General features: G+C 38.2%; 1 protein-coding gene across 2 annotated transcripts in view; it reads right to left on the bottom strand.

Annotated features, from left to right (window-relative positions):
• The window catches only part of dhrsx (dehydrogenase/reductase (SDR family) X-linked), a 71,610-nt gene extending 59,065 nt beyond the window's left edge, over positions 1 to 12,545 (bottom strand). For both annotated transcript variants that reach the window (XM_035393384.1, XM_035393385.1), the window contains exon 1: positions 12,413 to 12,545. The gene's annotated coding sequence lies outside the window, so the exon portion shown is untranslated. The remainder of the gene's footprint in view (positions 1 to 12,412) is intronic.
• Positions 12,546 to 17,746: the final 5,201 nt, after the last annotated feature.

Below are 17,746 nucleotides of genomic sequence, written 5' to 3'. Positions count from 1 at the left end.
TTCATACAGGACCCTGATGTACTGTAACTGTGCATTACTGCAGCACTTTACAAGGGTAAAGCAATTTGCAAAGTCAAAGCATGCAATTCCCCCTGCTACTGTTTGTTCCATTGTTGTGTTAAATTACGATAATGTTCAGCTAATGCCTTTTTAACAGAAATGTAGATGTTTCCACATCCCATTTTTCGGTACTGCATACGTTTCGGTAAACCTGACATTGCCCCTCCACTCCTCCACTCTCCATCTTGGAAGTCCACATGAGGGGAAGTAGTAAATGCTGCCCTGGTAGCTTGTTGATCTTTAGCTCTCTTAATGGAGCTTCAGTGTATCTGGAGAGGCATTTACAATGAACCGGACATCTTGGGGGTCCCTTGCTGTATGCAAGCCCTTTCCCAGAATACACCTCTGTGTCACAAGCTGTGGCCCGGGCTGACACTGCGGAGTGCCGGATGGCCGGGGGAGAATCTGTGTGCCTGTCGGGCTGCATGCAGTTCCCAGACAGAACCTCCATTCGAGGGCTGCTGTGGCACTCTGCTTAAGACATGCGACTGGCTTCCTAAGAGCAAGACTGATACGGAAGTCCATTTTGTAGCAAGCATTGGTTGACGCTGCATGCTGTAATAGGCTCTAGATTATATATTGAATAGATCATATCACCTATTTGATGAACATGTCAGGTCTTGAGGTAACCACATTTTTTTTTTTTTACAACTCAGCTGTTAAATAAATTCACACATGCCATTTTGTGAATTTTCACCGATGTTGCGTGTAACCTTGCTCATGGGATGAAAACTTTCCAAGTTATATTCTTATAATCAGGGCTGCTGCTTTCATAATCACCACTTTCTCACGTCATCACTGGAAATGAGGATTGAGTGGTCTGTTATCCGATATCGTTCAATAAAGCAAAATTTTAAACTGTGTCAGAATAGTGTAGGTACGAATTAGCTTAGCTTCACACTATAGCCAGCTTCCTCACCAGAAAGAGTGAGTGACAGGTAAGACTGGCTCATAAACAGTGACACATGGCTTTGTTAAGTTGTCATCACATAAGCCAGTCACTGATTTACTGGCTTGCCGTTCATTTCTTTTGCTCTCTCTCTCTCTCTCTCTCTCTCTCTGAAATCTTTTTTTTTCTGGTAAACTCTCTTGAAACATGGAATTAAATTACATTTTGTCACAGCTTAGAGTTCAACACAGATGAAGCAGTCAACCATAAACTGGTGAAACACTTAATTATTAAATTAGAATGATTTAGTCTGATTAGCTTATTTTTCACTCTGCTGTTTGTGTAGTTAGCAAGGACTGATGTTGTGATTACAGATACCAGTACTATGCTGTTTTATTCTAGTCTCCCCTTTTTGACTTGTTAATGTTGTTCGCTTGGCTGTGAATCAGTATTCATTACTTTGCTGGGTCAGACTAATATTTGAACCAAAAATAATTATTTTTCTCAAAAAACAAACTTTCATTTTATTGAAATAACTGAACTTCATGAAAATGAAGTTTTATCTTCTCTAAACACAATGTATGTAATTGTATATTCTAATGCAGCATAATGGTTAAGGAATTGGCCTTGTAACAGAAAGGTTGCAGGTTCCAGGTAGGACCCTGCTGCTGTACCCTTGAGCCAGGTATTTAACCTGCATCACTTCAGTATACATCCAGCTGCATAAATTGATTCTATGTGAAAATATAAATAAGCTGTGTTACATTAATTAACATCAGTCTCTATCTTATGCCTTGTTGTTTGATATGTATTTATACATACAGTATTTCCACTGAGCGTGGGAGTCATTGTATAGTTGGCACAAGGATGACCCTGTTGGTTATATCTAAAATATGAACATTTGTACCTGTCCTGCAAATGGAAAAAAAGAAAAGAACTTAATATGCGCTCAATGTTTTTCAAATACAAGGGCTGCTACATTCTTTTTCCAAGTCATGATTGATGGGTGGCTGAGGGGTAAAAGCAGGAGCCCAATTAGATGACTTTTCTGAGAGCAGTAATTCCTACCTGTCATGAAGACACGTCTCAAGATGAGTACAGAAATAATGCCGGCATTTCAAAGCACAGCGGAATATTCCTTTGAAATGAGCAGATCCCCAAAAGAGGAAGATTTTAGCTAACTCTCCTTCAGTTAATATCATTCTGAGAAAAAAAAAAAAACAGAGAGAGTGTGACTCATGCAGCCTAGAGTTTAACGACAAATGTGTGATTAATGTTGGCCAAATTCAAACATGGTTTATCCACGTATGATCAGTCATGGGAAGACAGAACCCTGACAGTAAGAGAATAATCGCAGAAATTGAAGAAATTTTCTCCTTAAAAGGTGGGCAAAAGCTTTAAATAAATGAAGAGGGCAAGCAGAAAGTTGAGGGAATGGAAACATACTGTAACTGCTATGATAAAGGTCGGGGAAGGGACTCACACAGAAAGGTCTTTTCTGTTCGTGACTTATTCCAAATTCACACGCATCTCCACGTCTGCAGTCTTTCCTGTCCCCTGCACTGAAATATTCACATGTCCATTTCAATGATTAATCTGTTTTACTGTGTCATTACTGAGTTATCCCTTCATCAGCTATAATGCATGTAATGATGTTTCATTTCTTAGGGCAGGAAGAATGATTGCCGTTCTACTGCAGGGGATTCTCACCCTGCTCCTTAAAGACAATGCTCCTTAACTCTGCTCCTGGAAAAGGCATGAAAAACATTTACTAAGTCTTTTAATTGGCTAATTCAATTCATTTGTTGCATGCCTGACTACAATCATTTTCTTTGTTTTAGAAAAAAAAAAAAAAAAATTGGTGGTATAAGGATTTCTGTAAAACATGATAACAATAGCTTTGCTGCTTCACAAGGTGGACCCCCAAAAAAGGAAACAGTTTCAACTATGGGGAAACCTGGCTTTGGATTAAAATGTGTAGATGAATTATGTTTTTGATATGTGTGTATTTTTACTAATATAACTAATATTAACACTGTATTGATTATTTAGTTTTTGCCTCATACCCTATTTCTACCACTATTTCTTACATCATTTCCACTCTCAGGATTTCACCACTAAGAGAATTTTATCACTAATAATTCATAATAACAATATGAATTCCAAAGCTGTGATGCTCCTTGGATGAAATTGATAATAATAATAACAATAATAACAATAACAACAACAACAACAACAACAACAATAATAATAATAATAATAATAATAATAATAAGCATTTTTCTTATACTGCAATGCATAATGTTTTCCATCCTGTTTGTGGCAGGACCACAGATATTCTGGGTATTTATTTTCTGCTATATACAGTAAATGAAGATTAACAAAAGACAAAGTGGCTAGGCAATCTTGCACTTTGAGGAAGCCATCACTGTTGAAAGAAAACAAGCAAATATATACAATGACAGAGTGAACAGCTGTGGGAGGAGTAATTAAATCGCAACTTCTCTCTTCATTAGTCAAGCATTTTATTTGGGAAGCTTGGCAGTCACACTAAGGACAGTGGTTATGTATCTACACTACTTAGAAAATAACTGCTATTTGCATTTGACCGAAAGAGTAGAGAATAGAGTGTCTTTTTTTTTTTTTAATTCTTTGGAAATACTGAAGACACACACATTTCTAAATCCAGTACAGGTCAACTGCGCTTAGCCACATCAGGAAGGAGGATACAGATTCTGAGCAAATACACAGTCACCGTGTTGTTGGGATTGCAAAACATTTTTACAATACAGAACATAACTGCAGGGCGCGCAAAATCAATCACCATTTCTATCAACTATATTTCATCAATGGATGAAATACAGGTTTGTGCTACTGCCACAGTTCAGCAAGCTCATCTCCTGCCTCTCTCCACTGTCCATTGTTGTCTAGGCTCTAGTGTCCTGTATCTCTCCTCTCTTTTCTTGCTTGATGCTGTCATACAGTAGGGAATGTTGTACTGGAAACATCTGCTAGAGCGTTACAAAAGGTTGCTTTCATTGGCTGTTAGCATTGTTCCACTTAAGCTTAGCTTGTGTAGCGCCGGCACCCTGCAACATTTGAAAAACCTGTTCTGGAATTAATCTGGTTGCTGACAGGTGCCAAAATGAGGAACCGGCAACCTACGTGCACGTGACACACTTTGTTCTGTACGGTTTTGCATGCTCACATGCAAAGGCTGTCACAGCCGTTAAAGTTTTACTGTATGCCCGGAGGCGCAAAGGCGTACGGCATCGCTCACAATTGCCCAGGTGTGGGACAAGTCAAGGGAAGGCCTGGAGGCATCACAATCAAATCATGACCAGACAGCACAGAGCTTGTTGGTTGGGGGTCTTAATTATTCAACTGCATCATTCTAGTTCACTCTGTGGTCAGATACAGTCAGTATGAAGAACCAACTGATTCAGTATATTGGCAGCAATTTAAAACCACTGCACTGCCAAGAGGAACACTGCACCTCTCACCTTCTAAAAATTAGCTGCAAACCTGTTGCCCTCAAAGTCTTCATGCTGTGCCACAAAATGGAGAGTTTGAAAACCATTTGGCACCCTGGATAAGCAAAGCTACAGAACAGGTGTAGGGCCAAAGCAACTCAGCAGTTTTTCAAATGCTTCATCCTACCCTGCACTTCTTCTAAACTCACATTTTACTGTTAGAGTTGTGGTGTGCCCACATTACACAGATTTAACTGTCCTTTTCAGATTTAACACCCCATTTCCACTGACATGATGTCTTCACAAACAAAAATCAAACCAGAATGTCAGGAGACATGGCCCCATGCTTGTCTCCCATTGCTGTTTCCACTAAAGTCATGCCGTTCCATTAGTGGATGTAGAAGATGGTTAGGACAGAGAGTGGGTTCTTTTACATGTACAAAGCTTGCGGTAGCCCAGTAGTTAGCATAACTGATGCACTTGTCCTTTCCTAATGAAAGGAGACCATGCAGCTGACAGGGGTCTAAATTGCCAGTTTCCCACACTATATTTCAGCAATCCTTTGGCATTTCATGTCAACAAGAAAACTGCATAATGGAAGCCATTAATTAATTGATAGCTTGTTGCTTGGTCTGTGAGAACTGCTTGACTTCATTTCCACGATTGCCAAGTCAAAACACAAAATCACATACCGATCAAGATGACCTTTTTCAAGATTCCTGGCTAGACTTTCCCCTCATTTGAAGATCATGTATAAGGTTATCTTCCTGTAGCATGGTTTCCTGAGTGTGCAAGCAGACACTCTGCTCAAGGACAGTAGGAAACATGTAGCAACATGACAGAAATCAAGCTGAACAATCGCCCAGCAGGGAGAGGCTCACAGTGATAGTAGGGGGGTGTGGAAAGCACCGTTGACATTTCCAGACTAAAACTTTCTTCATTTAAACCCAGGAAAATAGTGTGCTGGTACATGGAAGTAATGTGTGAATAATGCAGTTTATTTCATTTCTGACATTTTACAAGCGGGGTCATTATTGTTTTACGTGGACCTGGACACTCACATTGAGCTGCATACTGATGTTACAAGGAACTGGAAACCTATGATCAGTTAAAAAGCTTTTAAAAGCAAAGGTTTAGAATGTATATGCAAAAAAAAAAAAAAAAAAAAACCCTAGCCAGAATAAAAAATGTAGTATAATCCTGGGAGGTTTCTCAGTAAAAAAGTGAAAGAATGTAGTATAACCCAGAGTAGTTTCTCAGTAACAATGTGAAAGAGGTGATTGGGGCCCATGTCTAATAACAATAGCCTATCTAGTGCATAGGCCTTTTATCAGCTATAACCTTTCCTGACAAACCTCTTCATGGAGAATAATTTGATTGAGTTGGATAATTATTATCCCTGTCGCCTTTTAAATTCTGTGGCTCTTGTAAATGTGGGGGGAAATAATTAAAAAAGGAAATGAAAATGAGCGAGGGAACTTGGCAAATGACCTTGGATTTATCCTACAACACACACACACACACACACACACACACACACACACACACAAAATCCATGTGCAAATAACAATGCAGCAGGCTGCTAACTGAAGCACAAACCAGTAGGGTTTTGATGAGTCATAAGAGAAGTGTAACAAGGCTCTGTACCAAGATTTTTTAAAATTTCTTTAAAATTCTGCTTGTGTTGCAGGACCTGGGAGAAGCAATAGTTTAATATACTTAATGTTATACAGTGTATTATATACACTGAATGCCGGTGATTCTCACCAGAATAAACATGGAAGGGAAAATGTGACTGGGTCTCTGTCCGCTGGAAAGCACTTCCCAGCAGTGCATCCTCAGAAACAAACACTTTTAGCAGTTCAGGCACAATTTAGTGATTTTTAAATGCATTTCATTTGCATTTCTGATTTCTCCTGTACCTTTTTTTTTTTTTTTTTTGCGTGTGTCTGGAATTAAACAGTCACTCTGCAGGGATAAAAGGGCACCTGTAAAGTACATCAGTGGCAATTTTACATTGGATGCTGACAGTGAACCTTTCCAAAGCTAACGGTTAGCCCACTAAAGTAACAACATTTAAAGGCCATTGATTTTCTGATTATGCGCTTAGCAAAATACTTTGCAGTGATACTGCTGGAAAAAGGCACAGTGTTAAATAATGTTTTGTTGTACGTTATGGAGTGCCTTTTGAATTCTATCAAATTCAGATCCCCACAGCCATGGAGAAAGTTGCACATTTGTTTACGTGACCTCTCCTCCAGATGTCTTTGAGCTCATCAACATCAGAGACCTTTCCAAACAACAGATTTTCTATTTCTATCTATTTCACATATTTTATTGAGTTCACTACAGTGTACCTACAAAGCATTACAATGAAACAGGGGTAGGTAGCTCCATCTTTGGAATCCTGGTTGGTATGCAGGACTTTCTTTCCAAATTACTCTGACTGAATTAGACAACAGGCTAAATACACCAACAACAGTTCAGGCATATAGGTACCTACCAAAACACCTCCCATAGTGTCCCCCACTGTGAAGTTCTCAACAAACTGTTCTTATTAAACTGCCAGCTTATATTCTACATTGATATTTGGTATCATCTGATTCAGCGTTGCTCATCTGTTTTTGTCTTGGATCACAAATTGTACAGTCATGGAGTATATGCTTTCAACCACCATTTCCACTAGATTATGATGATGACTTTCCTTCAGACTTCCATGCCAGCATCACCTTAGCCATGGTTTCTCATGAAACATCAAGCAGTCTTTACTAGTAAAGCTGAATATGCACCAACAAACACTCATCTTTTAAAATCATTAAGATCTCTATTCTACCTGTGGTTGCCAAAATAATGGGCGGCTGGGTCTGCCAGAATTTCTATACAAACCTTGTCAGTATGCTGGGATGTTAGTTGCTTAATTAACTCAAGATCATACCATTGTTCAAGCGTTTCCTTTATTTTGGTTAGACCACAGATACACCTTTCAAACGGGAAACAAGAACAGTCTTCAATGGTCATTCATGAACATTTCTTAAATCAATACTTGATTATGTATTTTACAATAATGGTAATATTTATAATTTTCCCCCACAGAGGGTAATATCTTTTTCATTTTTATTTTTTATTAAGGAAGTAGCTACGTTTTTTTCAAAAAATTGAAGAACAATTGAGTGCTATCATTCAAAATTGTTTTCCCCTTTGAAATTTGTGTGCAGTTGTTTCCTTTTATATTTTGCTTCAATTTGCACACATGGTTGTCTACAGCACTAGTATCACAATAATTTTCCTTCAGCTGCTCTCACTTGCGTCAAAGCTATCAATATTCCTTGTGATGACAACTTCAATCATACTAGATTAATGAAACAAATAAAGTAAAACCAAACTCTTTGATTTGATTCTCAGTGCAGATAAACAACCACAAACACTTATTGGATGGATTTTCATTCTGTGAGTACTTATCTGTATCCAGAGTGGACAATGCATAAGGTTCCCTTTGCATTACTGAACTCCCGTTGGCTGTCACTGCCATTTGGCCCCTCCCCACAGCATAAGCAGTGCTGCCAGAGTACCCAAACTACATTACCGCTTTCCAATGGGCACATGTACTCTAAATAAAATGATTTGCAAAAAAGTTACAGTAATTTTTGGATACATTTACTCCCATTTTGTGGATGTGCCAAAGTCTTAACCAGAAGCACTGGATGATGTACATTTGAAATTGTGTATTTAAGGACAGTTTGTAATCTGAGCATACCATCCAGACAATAATTTGCCATTTCAACAGATCAAATGCAAAGGGATTGTTCAAATTGAAGTAATACAACAATATCATGGTACAGTCTAATAATAAGAATAATACTTTAAAAAAGAACATTAGAAAAACAAAGCTAGCATTGCCACAATAATAATTAAACCACCAGCCATGATATTCCTCTTCCTTAAATTACTCAGATAAAATGATGGGATTAAAGTAGATATTCAGACACACACACACACCCTTATGCAGACTTCCTCAGACTACTCCAGTGAAGCTGCTCTCTTACGCAAGCAGGGCCATGCCAGTGAAGCTGCCCAGGGATTTATTTCCATTTGAAATACTGTCCAATGCCAGAGGCCCATGTCTCTGACTAATGTGCAAAAGGTAAATATATAAATTTTTGCCATATGCACCCTGAATCCATCACTGCTTGCAGATATAAGGCAGTGTTTATGGAGATAAGTCAATCAAAATTGAATTGCATAAACAGCCGACTGGAACTTTACATCAGACGCACGCTGACTCACTCTCGATCCTTGTTTCTCGTTTCCTTACTTTTTCCTCCACGTCTGATTCAGTCTAATGCCATTTGACATTGCCATTTGTGTTCTTTAATGTAATGCTCCAATAAACAGATGCATCTGAATGTTTCAAGATGCAGAACATTTCACCTAACGGTCAAAATGTTGTGGGGACAGAAAAAAAAATAGTTCGATTTTGAAAAGGGGAAATGGGAGGTGCCTTCTTCCCACCTGCTGAATGCGGTGTTTGGTAACTGTGGAAACAGAGGTACTTTTTGAATGCCCATAGGTATACGTCCTGCCCCACTTTCCCTGATTGTCATTCTATTACATTTCTTTGAGCGCCTGTGCGCTGTGTCTCTCTCTTACTCTATCTCTCGTTTTCTGTCTCTCCCTCTTTCTGCTTGCTTAGACTCTGTGCCTGTCTTTTGTCTCACTCCCACCTTCATATTTGTTGCAGTCTCGCTGCCATTCTCTTTTTCTCTCCTTCTGTCCCTCCATCTTTGTGTCACCCTCCGCATCCCTTTCTTTCTGTATGTTGCGCTCTTTCTCTCTCTCCCTCCCTCCCTCCCTCTTAGTTTCTCTCTACTATTAAAACAGGGTAGGTCATTCACCAGACATATCCACAAGAGACCAACGCAAACTAAATGTTAAATCACATATTGACATCTCTATAAGTGAGTTACTCTCTACAGCATTTAGCCATGCGTTACTTAGATCTCTGCGAGAAGGACCCACTGGAGGACAAAAAAACAAATCCATCACACACATAGCCAGGGAGCGAATGCCCCAGCGGCTGCCTGGAGTTTTATTCCTGAAACAACAGTGCAGTGACCTTTTGTCCCTCAGTAATGTATGGATCTCCAGCAGGACTGATTCCACACTACAGCTTTACTGATCAGAAGAAAAAACAATTGCTCAAGTTCAAGGTTTTCGAGTGAATTAAACACAGAAGTTTTGTGGTGGTAAAATGTATGTATAATCACGCCTTTAAGGGCAGTTTATGTTTTGGTTGTAAAGGCCTGGCTATATTGAGAATAGCCAATAGGTTTTCCCCTTACCTTTTTACATCAACTATACATCCCCATACTATACATCAACACATTTGACAAAATAATTTATAAATGCTCCTCTATTAATGAAATAAATAAATTTTAACAACAGCTACACCTAATCTATGTATTTGAAGGATTCAGTCTGTGTTGATTCAAATAGCACCAGCAGTGTGTATGCTGTGGCATTCACCAGGCTATTAAGAAGGAACCACAACCAGGTTTCATTTTCTTCAGTCACATCGTTGGCTGAAAGATAATACTGTGAATTGAAAGAGCTGTCAATACAATTTTTAAAATCAAAATGGTCAGAAATTGTGTACTGAGTCCATGAATATGCTTAAGGCAAAGTAGCTGTCAGAATAAACTAAATCAGAGATTCAAATGCGTAGATGTACAGATCACATTGTCAATAGTCAATTATGATCCATCATCAAAATAAATAAATAAATAAATAATATGCATCTTTAAAACAGCAAAGCAACTGAGCAAGATCTGTATTTGTGACACCACCTCCTCCCTCCCTGCCTCCGTACGGGCACTGGGAGCTGAATTTAGCACACAGCTTGACATTGAAGTGCCATTCTGTTTTCAGATCTGGTGGACGTCTTATGTCACTCTGTGACACCCCCCCCCCCCCCCAAGACACACACACACACACACACATTTCTAATCACTCTTTCATGTGACATAACAGTGGTTTCCAAAAAAGGACCCCAAGAAACACACTACTGAGCATTGATGTTCACACACATCTCTTATTTAACTTAGAAACACTGCTGTTACAACAGTGTAACCCAACTGATATGATATGTTCTCTGGTGAAATTCCAACAAAACCTGCTTATTGTCCGTCCATCTATTAACTACGATACAATACACTATGTTTACTCCTATCTGAGCTGAGTTTCTGTCTCACTGAATTCACAGATGAGATATTGTCATAGAATTCTTTCATCAAGTGGGCTGGGTGAACCTTAAGCTCACAAAAATAAGGTTTCTCTTAGAATTTCAGTTTTATTCTTTGCGTTATTTTTCACTTTTAATTTGAGAAGGCTTATGTGGAGGTACATTAGGCCTTGACACAAACCTTTCTATGAGTTAAAATTAAAAAGTAAGTCATGTGAGATTAAAAATAGGAATATGTTTATATTAATGCATGAAATATGTTTACCTTTAATAATAACCCCATATATATTTTAACAATGTGAATATAATTTAAGTAAAAGTGTTATTTCGGCATGTTGTCCTTAATTTGTCCTTCAAAATCCATGTTTTTTGTCACAGCATTGGATTGAATTAGAGCTACATTAAAAATATATATTATGATAGACAATTAAATTCTACATATTAGCAAGGAGTCATAGCACTTTGCGAATATGCATTTTGAATGCTTGGAACGTCACGATGCAGGGCCTTCGGAATGTCCCGCACTTACAGTAGGCTAGGAGTTGATGGAATACTATTTATTCTACGATTCGCAAAATGATTGACAATAGTGCATTATTTTAAAAAAATATATACACATTGTTCAATAATATGGACGTTTTTTGTAATTCAATTGTAGTTAATATGCCTCACACAAGTGAAGCGCAATAGTATGTGCATACGTGAACGATGCAATTTAGTTTATACTGCATGCGTTAAAACGTAAACACGTCATGTAATATTTAAAAAGATACTATACATTCAAGACCAACTTAAAATGTTGTACAAACTAAATGAAAATTGCAAAAAACAATTTATCCTAACATGATCTGGATGCTGTTTAGTAGCTGCTGTTTGGTCTACATGTATGCGGCTAACTTGCCAATACATTTATAACCACCCTGCAGTGAAAATAAAGCGTGCAGTAGCCTACACTTCACTGGGCACACAAAACGAAGCGCGAATCCAACACTGGAATGTGCACTGGCTTGTCACCGTAGTTCCCCGGTGTCTTAAATTGACTTTCTTTCATCTGCTTCAGGTAGACTGAGAAAATGCACACACTTGTACTGGAATGTTGCCACTGTCTGACTAATTATTATACACACTATTTAACTGTTCTCAAAATAAATACAAAAATGTGAAGAATAGGTTTGAGGCTGTCACGAATGGTGTATTTCATCTTGCGTTTGTGATCCCCACATCTTAAACACGACAATGTAATTTCCACTCAGTCCAATTTTTGGAATGTATGTGGCTTTTCGTGAAATAGATTTGAATTTCTCACGATATTTCATTTAACAGCTGCCAGTTTTATCTGAAGTGAATCACTCTGCTTATGAGTCATTTTCCCCTTTAACTGTTTGTTTGCATCAAGAATGACATTTTGTCTCATTCACCCATGGTCTGATGATGACAGTTGATGGTGCGTTGACTGAAAACACTTCATATCAATTCATATATCTCCCCCTATGAAACTGTTGTAGTCAATAGCTGACAACCGAATTGGCTTTTCCATTCAACGCTGCCTATACTGATATACAAACAGATAGTTACAAAGCACTTGGGGGAACACAACATGACAACAGTCATTAGAATACAACCTACTGTAGCCTACTATGCAGTCTGGATTAGATACAGGTGTTCAAAATGAATATTTCTGATCTTGAGCAAATGTTTCCTTGGGGGTTACTGGCGATTGATAAAACAGAGCAAAAATGCCGGTGAACTCACCACGGTCACCCTGGCCGATCCGTTATAGCCAATGTCAGGATATTCTACTGAAACCCTCTGATCCGTGTAAAGCTTCCCAAAATCAGATTCCGTGATCACAATCCACGTCTCGACATATATACCATAAAATCACATAAAGAATGAGCAAAATAGCAAAAATAAACAAAGCTACTAAAATAGCCTTGGTAACCGGAGATATGATAGACTGCATGTCACCCGCGTGCTGGAAGAGAGGAGCACTATTCTAAACTGCACTTAGCGCAATGATGGACACGGTCCGTCTCCAACGACACGGGAACGGTCCTTTGGTATCTGCATTGGTTCGTGCCAAGTTAAGGACTTGGGAGAGACACCGTGGTTCCTCGAAAACCACATGAGAATCACATTCCACAGATCCCTGTTCGCCCCTTCAGTAACACATCACATACAGTAATACATCACAATCCTTGCGAGTGAAATCTGATTTTCGCGTTTACTCTTTCCGCTTTTTTCTCTCCCTGCGAATTTTTTTTTTTCATTTTCTTGCAGGAGCCGCGAATACAGCCAAGTTTTTGCATGCAAAGGTATGTTCGGTGGCTAAAGAGCTGTGCAGTGGCTGAAATCCATGTCTGAAAGTAGGATGCATCATAAAGTTGCGGTACACTGTTGCTCAGCTTGGTTGCAGAACGTAGCAGCGTGTTTATGATGTGAAACAGGTTGATTAGTATTCAGTACAGGTCCCCCGCCGCTTTATTCACGTGACGGATTTCTCAAAGGTGCCTGAGGTGTATACACACTGTTGGAGCCGGTAGCCGGTATGTTGACATGTGGCTTGCGATTCCCGGACAGCGGTTAATTTTTTGTAGTCTAAAGAAGACTCTTTAAAAATGTATTTTACGGGGTTACAGGACGTATTTATTAATTGATCATCACCATCGGCATAATCTTCATCGCCATAATCATCATCACCATCATCGATTATAACAATAATAATGATAATAACGACATGATAAGAAACAACGTAATAATAACAATAATAATAATAATAATAATAATAATAATAATAATAATAATAATAATAATAATAATGTGTCGTATTCTGTTTATATCTTTCAATTTACACTTGAAATAATTAACAGCCCATTGCCGTTTTGGAAGAACAAAACAAAACCAGATATGTTACTTTAAGAGGAGAATATATAAAAACTATAACCAAAACTGAGTATTATAACTTATAGTCTCTTGTAAATTGACAATGCACGTTTTTTTTTTCTTTTGCTGTAATGTAGTACATGACGACAGAGTACGAAACGCAGCAACAGTGACCGTACTAAGTACAAAGTTAATTTAAATGAACTCGAATTTATATCCAACTGAAAAGACATGCGGATATTTGTACAGCGGCTAATAGCCTACTCTACCGATGACCTTGCGAGCACATGCAAGCGCACAGTACCTTATACATTCACTAGATGGCGCGAAAAATCCGCCTTTCTGAAATGTGGACCACTTGCAATCTAGATGATGAATAATATTGCAGTAGTCCCACATATATGCGTGTGTGATGAGCATTCTAGTGAAAAATAGCGGTGAATGTTGTTCATCACTGAGGGTATGCTACACACTGGTGGTGGTTGAGGGGAGTTTCCTCCCTACACAGAATAGTTTAGACGTGTTATAGAAATGAAATCCTTTATCATTTTAAACACATATAAATTAGGGCCCCTGCTTTAGGGTTAATTATATGGTTGTATAATCTGTATGTGGTCCACACAAAGCAGTAAAAGCAACAAATGGTTGCATTCTTTCACATTCTCTGATAGCTGCAGTATTCTCATCTTGGGACCGAGGATTCTGGGTTTTTTCGACCCAGACCCAATCTATGCAATGTACACAATCTGTAACCTTTACATATCAGTTACTGTCCAGTCAGACTTTAATTGGTGTGTCAAAAACAACACTTTCAATTCCTTGCTCACTGTTAAGGACAAATAACTTTGTGGTTAGACTGAATGGGCCTTTTTTTAGGCTTAAACTGACGGACTGCGTGCACTCAAGAGCATTGCTTCAATGAGTATAAAATATTAAGCTGCATCTTATAAGTGCTTTGTATTTGCCAAGTAAATTAAGAATTAAAGCAAGAAATCTTGCTCTACACCTACTGCCACATGAGAGGGTGCTAATTTGCTGGAGTAGTTTTGAATAAGGGCTGTCTCTTGACACTTAGGTGATCTGTGCCTCCAACGGGTGGTTGTTTGGGCAACAGTAATAATGTACAGTAATGTGATTTTGATAACAACTTTCAAAAACCAGGATTTGAAGTACTATGCAAGACATCCATGCCACATTTTGGATTTTAGCAAGTCAAAAGACAAGCCTCCCCATTGAAGGGTTTTTAAGGCCATGTGTAGGTTTTGGTTTGTGCACCACATACGAATTATCCCACCAATCTGGGATGGAGCATCAAATGTGCAGTTCAGTGAAGAGCACTGACCTGAAGGCAGCTTCCCAGCTGACTCATCTGGTAAAATCACTCGTAAACAGAATAATTATGCACTGCACATTTACCCTACTGCACACATATCCAGTGTCAACCAAACAAAGATGTGTATTGCATGAATATACAGTAAACTGAAACGGTTGTATCTGCGTAAATACATACATTGATTTGGTTTTTGAATAATGTTGCTGAAAGTGTTAGAGACTCATCAAGAATTTCTATTTTTAAGCCAGTTAACATGTTAATAGATTGTAACAGCAAATGCATTAGAAGAGGCAAATGTGGGTGCAAAGCAAAATAAAATGGATTATCCTCTGAAACCTCCATATTCAGGACTCTTTGGCATGAAACATATGAATTCACAAAGTAACCATGGCTGCGTTAGCACAGCTGTTTGTGTCTCAGATTAGAGACATTTGTGGATCAACCAAAAAAGTAAAGCTTTCCCTTTCGAATTATTTGGAAGCTTTGTTTTAATCCCACTCAATTTCTCTTTTAACTCAAGTTTTATCTCGAAAAAACAACATCAAATCATGCAGCTCACTGTAGCTTGACATTTGACCGCAGTCTGGAGTGAATAAATGATTATTGCTATATTCAGTCGAGAATCTGAATTCCAATATGGCATTTTTATTATAGTCTTTGTACCTTCAAGTGTTAGAGTGAGATTCAGTATTAATCTTTGACATTGGTGAAGCTGGAAGCTAACTATAACACCACGTGTCATAGATGTGGCAGTTTGGTACACCACATCATGGTACACCCCAGAAACACACTTTATTTAATGTGGATGGGGCACTTATAGCTCAGAATAGGAAATTCAGTTTGAAAAAAAGAAAAGAAAAAAGAATGCAGCACCATAATCTCATCAAAAAAATCTACCAACCCATTAAGGTAATTTCCGAAACAATCAGTTATATGAAGCAGTCACAGACTGTTTCAGAGGAAGATCACAGAGATGATAAAGATCATCAAAGATTGCTGCTAGGTTTTGAATTTAAGATACATTATTCTGTAAATAACTAATTTGTTTCACATCATGGCTTCCCCCAGGTATTAATAGTGAAGGTACTGTGCTTTCACTGAATTCATGAGCACCTCCGCAAACATCAGAGAAAAATCAATACAATCTCAGACTCATATTTCAGTGTATGTATATACCCATAACCTGTATGTTGAGCCATTAAATAAATGTGTGTGTTTTTTTTAATGGCATCGCACAGTCATGTTTTCACCAGGTTAGATGCAGGCTATAGGCTGTGAATACTATGGCGTGCTGCTTCACGCCACCCCTGCTTACCCTATAAGGCATTTCCCCCTCCCATAGCCATTTGCTGGGGGAAACCTGCACAACCTTTGCCTTTCACAGTATCAAAGCCCTTTGCTGTGAAGGAAGGAAGGTCACCTAAACCACCACTGTGGAGCACTCATCAGGATGATGAACAGGAATACTGCAGCAATGACCTTGCAGACATACACAACCACATGCACAACACCTTAAACATTGACTAGGTGGCAAGAAAAATCTATATGGCACTCACACATTATGGTACACCCCAGTCTTAAGAAACACACATTATTTAATATAGATGGGACAGATGTTTACACACAGTATACAAATAATTAATACTTATAATTAACAAAAAACAAAACAAATACTACAGAATAGTACAAGTACTGAGTTATTTTTTAAAATGATCATGTAGAACAAGAATACATTTTTTCTACTTTCATCAGAATTCAACGGAATCAATGAAATAATATTATTCTCAAATTAGAAATGTATTTCCCCAGAAATAAGCACCAATTAATCAAATCCCAGATGTCAGTACTGTCCTTGCAAGGATAAAATAAGAGAATTGTGTTCTATAATGTTTAAAGAGATTGGTCTACATACTTGGGGAATCTCTGACTATTTTTCCATACAAAATCTGTCAAGTTTCTTCAGTGTATGCTTGTGTACTCCCCTCTTCAATTCAACCCACAAATGTTCAATCAGTTTAAGTCTGGTGATTGAAATGGCCATTACAAAATCCACTGCTGGTGTGCATGGCCAAAGATCTCATCCTCCCATAATGCCTGACTTCACAATTTCAATGTCCTGGTGTAGCCAACTCCCAGTGCTCAGTTTCATTGATTGTCCAAAAATTAGGCTCAGGAAACCCTTTCAAAAAGTTTTTTGGCATGGAGGTGTCATTTGGCAATATATTTGGAGACATTGTGTCCTCAAGATGCAATAAATTTTGTAGATCGCCAACAGTGTTCCTTCCCTTCCACTCAAACCATCAGCCCAAATTATGTGTGGGGGCAAGCTGCACTTGTGTACCCTACCAGACAGGTTTATATGGGGTGATTATTGTCTCATACATAATTTACATAGATAATATGAACCTTACACAAATAAAATGCGATACACAAATATTGTTTGCATCTTACAAAAGTAAGCAAATGGTTCACATAAATTTGTTTTTGCCCTCACAAATGTCTCGTGACTAATACATTTTAATTTCTTGACACACATTTTTTCGAGGAAAGATTTACCAATGTATAGGCATTCATTTGTCAGTGACTCGATGTGCATTTATTTACAGGCACGCATCACAAGGCATGTGTGGAATCGTTTGCGTTCATTTGTTGATTTGAGACATTCCTCAGAGCAAGATGTGCAAATTTATCCACAAATATATATTTTTATGTGTGTTACCACATTTTGATATACTAGTGAAACAGGAAGCCATGAGAGGCTGTATTACAGTTCTAACACTGAAATGAACTAATACTATTTGGGGTCTGAATAATGGAAGAAATATTACTTTTTTAACAAAAATTTTGTTGTATGAGAAATTGTATTAGCA

Source organism: Anguilla anguilla, chromosome 15 (assembly GCF_013347855.1).
Source record: "Anguilla anguilla isolate fAngAng1 chromosome 15, fAngAng1.pri, whole genome shotgun sequence".
NCBI classification, from domain to species: Eukaryota; Metazoa; Chordata; class Actinopteri; order Anguilliformes; family Anguillidae; genus Anguilla; species Anguilla anguilla.
This window is presented reverse-complemented; position numbering and strand designations above follow the sequence as displayed.